The following is a 7808-nucleotide window of genomic DNA, read 5'->3' on the forward strand; positions in this document are numbered from 1 at the left end:
TTAAGTATTCAAATGTTAACATTTTTGAGGTAAATATTACCACACCTAACACAAAAGTGCCAATATTCTTCCACCACTATTCAATAGATCTGTTATTCTCACTGACCCACAGTTACTAGTAAATACAATTTTGTTGTCAGAGTCAAAATGGTCATTTTCAATGTACATTTTCTTTCCTGTTGCATAGTTTATATACCACATATCATGAGAATATTTAGATTGTCATTCATACTAAACTATTGTACCCTCCCTCCCACTCTTCCTTCCTTCCTTCCTTCCTTCCTTCCTTCCTTCCTTCCTTCCTTCCTTCCTTCCTTCCTTCCTTCCTTCCTTCCTTCCCCCCTTCCTTCCATCCTTCCTTCCAGTCTACCCGGGCTAAGAGTTCAATGCTTACGACCCAAGGATACTATTCTGTTTGGGCCTGCTGTGCTAGGGATTAGCAGATTGACCCTGTCTATTCTAGCATTCCTCTAAATCCCTGTGCTGTATCTTCAGCCTTTCTCCTCTTATAAGAAAACATGAATCACATTTAGAACTCATACAGATGGGATTTCCCCATTTTAAGATTATTTTGTTAATTATACCTACAGAGAACTTTTCTTTTCAAATAAAATTTATATTCCTAGGTTTTAGGGTTTAGGATATGGCTCTGTTGGGTGGGAATCAGAGGAATATTATTCAGTGAACCACACCACCACATCGGTTATTACACCTTTCTCAACCCAATCTATGTCCCAAGAGACTTGTCAGAAAATTTTCCTGACTTTCTCACGTAATTTTATTTTTAGCCACCCCTGGTGAGCTTGGGGGACTATATGGAGTGTGGAGGGTTAAAACTAGGTTGTCTATTACTATGCAAGCACCCTACCTGCTGTACTATAATTCTGGCACTTCATTTTCTTCCTTGAACTATCTTTGTACTCTTATAATGGATGCTTTGCTGTTACTCATGACTTCCTCCAAATCAGTTGAATCTCAGCTTTTCCCGTCCCAACATGGCCTCAGCTTTAGAGATATAATAGATCAAGACTCAGACATCTAGGAAAAAATATTTTCCCCAGTTTCAGTGGATGCTGAGGTTTTAAAAGATTTTTTCTAGTTGATCTTTTAAATACTTCTTGTTAGGGTCAGGAGAGATAGTACAGTAGATAAGGCACTTACCTTGCATGAAGCTGACCCAGGATTCATTCCAGGCATGCCATGTGTTTCTCAAAGCGAGCCTGGAGGGATTCTGAGCACAGAGCCAGGAGGAAGCCCTGAGCACCCCTAGATGTATCCCCAGAACCTAAAGTTTAAAAAAACTTTATTATACCAAAATATATAATTTAGTAAGTTATAATTTGGTTAATTCATTAATAAAATTTGTTACTCTTCCAACAATGAAAGATTTGCCAACATTTACAAACATTCTATATTTTATGGTTGTGTATTTTTTCCTGCCCCTGCAAGTTACTCTATATGTTCAGAATCTCCTGTCCCCGTGCCAGGCTGTCTTCATCGAGACCTCTTCAGAGGGGGCGGGTTGAGTTTCCCTACTCACCCCAAACAGAGCTCCCACAGCTGGAAACCGCCAGAACCAAGCTGCAGCCATGCTCAACACCACTCTCCACACGCTCAGATGGGCCTCACACATGAAGGAACTGACAGAGGAACCCAGGTATGTGGGACCCATTGCTGAGATCTCCAAGCGTGCTCGGATTGGGACTGGGCTTCCTCTACCCAGATCCCCCGCTTTCCAGTAGCTTGGCAGTCACACCCACAAACTGCCTCGGGAGCCATGTAATCTCATCTACGGCCAGGATCCAGAGGCTATAAAACAAAGCTCCCGGAAGAGAGCAATGCAGCACCTCGCATGGCAGAGCCTGGCAAGCTACCTGGGTCATAGTCAATATGCCAAAAACAGTAGCAATAATGGGCCTCATTCCCCTGACCCTGAATGCGACAGGGACAAATGGAGACATTACTGGCACCCACTTGAGCAAATCGATGAGCAACGGGACAACAGTGATACAATGATATAGTATTTTCCCTATGATCTCTCCTGAAACAGAATATGCATTTGTGCTTATTTGTGTTCTGAGAATGAGGAGAAATTAAATGTTTGACAGAATTTCTTAAATATATTATCTTTCCCCAGGACTTGGAATCAAAAGCATCAACAAGACATTTTTTAAATATATGTAGCAGTATTTTAGTATATGGGTAATGTTTGATGATAGGAAATGAAGTATTCACATGTGATATTGGAGAAGCGAAGAAATATACCAGTAATCTTGCTGAAACAATCATTATTTTGTAAATGTTCCATTTTGTCATGGTAATTTCCATAGCAGAAGTATGTCAAATTCTAGACCTATGTGAGATCAGAAACAAATATCTGATTCCCTTACTATTGAAATACCAATGGTAAGAGGAAATAAGTTCCTTGGAAGGGTTTATAACAGAGATTTAAGCAGATTTAAGGAACTAGAGCTTTAGTAAAAGACAGTAATGGGGTCAAAGTTAAGAAACAGGTGTTCATGGGAATACCTAGAATATGAGAGATTTGTAAAGAACAGAAAAAGACAAAGAGGAGATAGAGATAAAATACATTGGATAAGATGCCAACCCAGTTTCTATCTCAAGCACTAGGTCCTCCAGAACTTCCAGGGTTCATCTCTAAGTGCAGAGCTAGGCATTAGCCTTAAATATGACTTGTGTGCCCTGCCCCCCACAAACAAAAAAATAAGCAAGAACAGAAAATAATGAGTATTGGAAGTAATGTCGACTTAGAGTGAAGAGAGAAAATACTAGGAAAATGCTCAGAAGACAGGAACAAAACAACTGACCAAGGAGAAAAGTTGATTGAATCACAATAAATACATAGAACTGCTTCATCATTTTTGTAAACATGTTTGAAGACACTCCTTTCAAAGTGAAATGATTCAGCCTTAAAACCAGGAATATTTTGGGAAACTTAGGTTTCTGATATTATTATGTATATTTTATTTTTTCCTTAATGTTAGAATTATTAAGAAACAGTTATTTACAAAAATCATTGATAGTTGTATGTTATATATTCAATGTTTTAGTACCAATCCCACTGCCAGTGTCAGCTTCTCTACACCAGTGTTCCAAGTTCCCTCCCGCCCCTCCAGCCTGCCACCTGGACAATCACATTTCATAGTTTGGTGGTTGTAATTTTGGTCTCATGTTTTTATTGTTGTTAAGTCTGTGGTTGTTTGACTATAAAGCTATCCCCACAAATCCCCAATATTACCAAAATATGCAAGGCCCCTGATCACTTCTCCACTCTTTCTTGACTTTCACATCTTCTTTCTTTCCCTTTTAATTTCTTTCCTACTCTGTCCTTCCCTCTATCGTGCAGTGACGGGTGATCTAAGAGTCTCCCCCATTTCACTACTCTGAGTTCCCAAGTCAAGTTACTCTATATACTCAGATAAACAAGACCATCCTTTGTCTTCTTCTTTTGGCTTACTTCACTGCACATGATATCTTCTATTTTCATTCAAGTTATAGCAAATACATGCTTTTATTGTTCCTTACAGCTGCATAGTATTCCATTGTATATATATGTACTATATCTTCATAATTCATTCATCTTTTATTGGACTCCTAGGTTAATTTTATCTCTTGCTATTGCACTAAATGCTGCAATTAATTACGGTGTGTATATGTCCTTTTGAATGAACTTTTTTGGGTAATGGGAGTAGACACCAAAAGTGGAATTGCTGTGTATATCCTACCTTAGCTATTATAGATTCGATGAAATCCCCATTTAAGTTTAGATTCTTCAAGGACCTATAGAAGTCCTTATTTCAGTTTGGATGTAATCATAAGAGACTCTGATTTTATAAAATTAATCTACAATTCCACAAAATTCCATTAAATGACATTCTTCAAGGACCTAGAGAAGTCAATAATTAAATATGTATGGAAACAGAAGAGACTCTGAATAGCCAAGGCCATACTAAGAGATAAGAAACTGGTATACATATCTCCTTACTTAACTTGAAACCATACTATGAAGCTATAATGATCAAAAATAGTAGCACTGTAGCACTGTTGTTCATAGATTTGCTGAAGTGGGCACCAGTAATGTCTCCATTGTGAGACTTATTTTTACTGTTTTTTGGCATATAGGATAAACCACGGGTAGCTTGCCAGACTCTGCCGTGCGGGCAAGAAACTCTTCGTAGTTTGCTGAGCTCTCTGAGAGGAACGAAGGAATCAAACCCGGGTTGGCCATGTGCAAGGCAAACACCCTACCTGCTCTGCTATGGTACTGAAATAAAGACAGGTTTAGGGCTGGAGCGATAGCACAGCGGGTAGGGCGTTTGCCTTGCACACGGCTGACCCGGGTTCAATTCCCAGCATCATGTATGGTCCCCTGAGCACCGCCAGGAGTAATTCCTGAGTGCAGAGCCAGGAGTAATTCCTGTGCATCGCCGGGTGTGACCTAAAAAGGAAAAAAAAGAAAAAAAATGTTCTCTGAAGAAAGGGTCAGAAATGAATACCTAAGGACAAACCAGGAATTTGAGCAGCCTCTAAACACTGAACTAACACACCTTGATTGTTCCTCTATAAGACCCATTGTAGAATTCTGACATCTAGATAATAAGTGTATTTTGTTTTAAACTCCTTTTTAAACTGTTCCAGAAGCAACAGGGAATGAAAATTGTTTCTTTATCACATTTATAGCAAGGATGTATTTAAATTTTATCTCACAACATCTATCTTTGCTGAACTACCTGGGATCCTTAACTGATGTCACCAATTTCTCAGCAGACAAAGAAAATGAATATAAAGTCTACAAACTACCATAAACTACACATAAGTATTACGTATAAAAAATAAAATATACATGTAAGGAAATACTATCACAATACTGCATTTCTAAATAGCGTACTTTATGTACATGTAATGGAATATTTAAATGTTAATACCGTTTCACCTAAAAAATAGTAATAAAGACAAAACTTTTTCTTGTCTGTAATTCTTGTTACTTCCCAAATTTTTAGTAATGAATGGCATAATTTGATTTAAAAATATTCCCTTTAAAGAAAAGAATTGTGAAAATTAAAAAGGCATGTTTAATTATCTCAATGGCAATCATGATTCTGCTCTCTAAACATCAAATATGACCAGCAAGCACTCACCGAAGAGGAGTCCTTCAAATCCTAGAGGGAAAGCAGGTGATCATACAGCATAAGGCTCACTTGGAGAGAAGTGGCTCAGAAACTAGCCTAATTTCTTGTTAATTGTGTAACTTAGGTTACTAATTGTAACCTATGTAAACCCTGACCTTTTGCTAAAATTTTCTGGATAAGCGTTCAAGTTTATGAAAAAAAAAAAAAGATTTAATTGAAGAAAAGTGTCACCAAAATGGGTGAAGGAGGCACACAGACTGAAAATGCTGGAGCCTCGGTTCCAAGTATTGCAGGATCACCACAGCAGAACGATGAGGAAGTGTCAGATATGGCTATAGTCTTCTAAGTTTTCTTTTTAAAATGTGTACACTATGCAAGATATCAAAGAGGGGGTGCTTATGTTACCCTAGATCCTAGTTGATAAAAATGAGGGCAGGAATGTGGAAAGAAATGAGGGAAAGAGTAACGGGAGCAGAGGGAAGGAGCCTTGGTGCATTGGTTGTGTGTGGTGTATGTATATACCTAAGCCACAGAGTCAATAACTCGGTAAATAGGAGACACTACAATATATAAACTTAAAGATGTGCCTGTTAAAGAGGCGACTGGAGAGAAAGGAAACCACACCACGTCTTCAAATTCCAAGAACCTGTTCAAACATGGTGGATTACTATGAAGTGGCAGGCATGCAGAGATAAAAGGTACACTGGTTATTGGTGCTGAAGTGGCATCCAGATAAGAATTTTGAGACTGGAGAGGGATCCATTATAACAACATTAGTTGGAAATGATCACTTAGGACAAGAACTGAGTGTTGAAAGTAGGTAAAGGGATAACTTTTCAGCATCTGTATTGCAAACCATAATGCCTAAAATAAGAAAGAAGAGAGAGAGGGCAAGAAAGGCTGAGGGATGGTTTGGGGGTGTGGGAGGGAAATTGCAGACATTGGTAGTAGGAAATTACCCTGGTAGAGGGATGGGAGTTGGAACACAGTATGACTGAAACCCAATCATGAGCAGCTTTGTAATGCTCTATCTCGTGGTGATTCAATATATTTTTTTAATTTTTTTTAAAAAAGGAATCCCAAGAGTAAAGAAGAAGCAGAGAGAAAGTTCAAACAAGTAGCTAAGGTCTATGGAGTGATCTTAGATGTGGGAAAAATAAAAAAAGATACTTCTATGACAAATAGGGCAAAGAAGGGTGAAACGGTGGAGGCAGAGATGGTCCATGTGAGTATTGCCTCTCATTTCATACTCCAGAGGATGTTTTCAAGGAATTTCTTTGGTGGACAGGACTGTTTCCAGTGGATTTTTTTTAAAAAAACATTTTAGGACTCACAGGAACCGTTGAGACCCTCGTGGAAGCAGGAGCCGAGGCACAGGGTCATTCTTCTCTGCATTTGTTGAATTTTCATCTTTCTGGGTGGATTCTCTTCTTTTGATATAGGATTCACGTCCTTTGGATACCTAGGATATGGGGCCTCACATCATTCTACTCCTCAGCTTCAGGAGGTAGTGGAATGAACTCCTTTAAATCTGTATCAGCTGCTACCAAAATAGTCAAGGGCAGAAAAATCATCACCAAGAGAATTGTTGAGAAGTAGAGTTGAAGAAGACAGCCATCTACAGTCCTTAAGGATAGATGGTAAGGAGCAGCTGCTGTGATTGGAAAACAAGTAATTTGTGTCGGGCTTAACAGAAATATTAATTATACCAAGCACCATTTGAGGACTAACAGAAGCATATTTTTAAGACTCTATAATTATCTAAACTATTTATAAACAGTCCATCAGAGCCCCTATTTTGCCATTGACTTTTAAGTTGATTGTTGTAACCACATAATAGGACTTTTGTGGGGTGTGTCTTTAAAATCACTGTAAATCTCTGTATGCACTTTGTTTTTTATTAAACGTGATCCAAAGTAGCTGTGACTTTTGCATTAACAAACAGTTAACACAGACCTGCTTTCCATTGTGTTCAAATGGGAACCCAGTAATGTCAGTCTGCTGAGAAGTTAACATTGCTAGGATAAATAATCTAAACAATAATCTCAATTTTTCAGTAGTTAGTAGGGAAACATAGTAATGGATTGTTAGTAACACATTCTTGTTTAATATAAATTGAGAATGTTTTTCTAGTTGTGCGTGAATGCTGGCAGTGCAGTAAGTCTTGACAATTGTCATGTTAAGCCTAGGTTTAACATGTAAAGTTGAAAAACTGAATCTTTATCATTTGCTTAGAAAAAAAAGAAAAAAGAAAAGAAATATAAATCTGTTGGTGCAAAAATAAATAAATAAATAAATAAATAAATAGATAAATAAAGAGGCAGCAGGGTTGGGGGAAGGAGGGGTGAGAGAAGCTGGGGACACTGATGGAAGGAAATTGGCCCTGGTGGTGGGATTGGTGCTGGAACACAGTATACCTAAAACTCAACTTTGATACCTTTGTAAATCACGATGTCTAAATAAAATATTTAAATTTCAAAAATGAATATAGCATTGTAGCACTGCCGTCCTGTTGTTCATTGATTTGCTCGAGCGGGTACCAGTAACATCTCCATTGTGAAACTTGTTACTGTTTTTGGCATATCGAATACGCCGCGGAGAGCTTGCCAGGTTCTGCCATGTGGGCCGGATACTCTTGGTAGCTTGCTGGGCTCTCTG

The 7808-nt window shown here is 38.4% G+C and overlaps 1 pseudogene; it reads left to right on the forward strand.

The window, feature by feature from the left end:
• The first annotated feature begins 5806 nt into the window (after positions 1-5806).
• On the forward strand, positions 5807-6825 carry LOC129404176 (dnaJ homolog subfamily B member 6-like; annotated as a pseudogene).
• Positions 6826-7808: the final 983 nt, after the last annotated feature.

The sequence above is a fragment of the Sorex araneus genome, chromosome 4, assembly GCF_027595985.1.
Source record: "Sorex araneus isolate mSorAra2 chromosome 4, mSorAra2.pri, whole genome shotgun sequence".
In the NCBI taxonomy this organism is placed as follows: domain Eukaryota; kingdom Metazoa; phylum Chordata; class Mammalia; order Eulipotyphla; family Soricidae; genus Sorex; species Sorex araneus.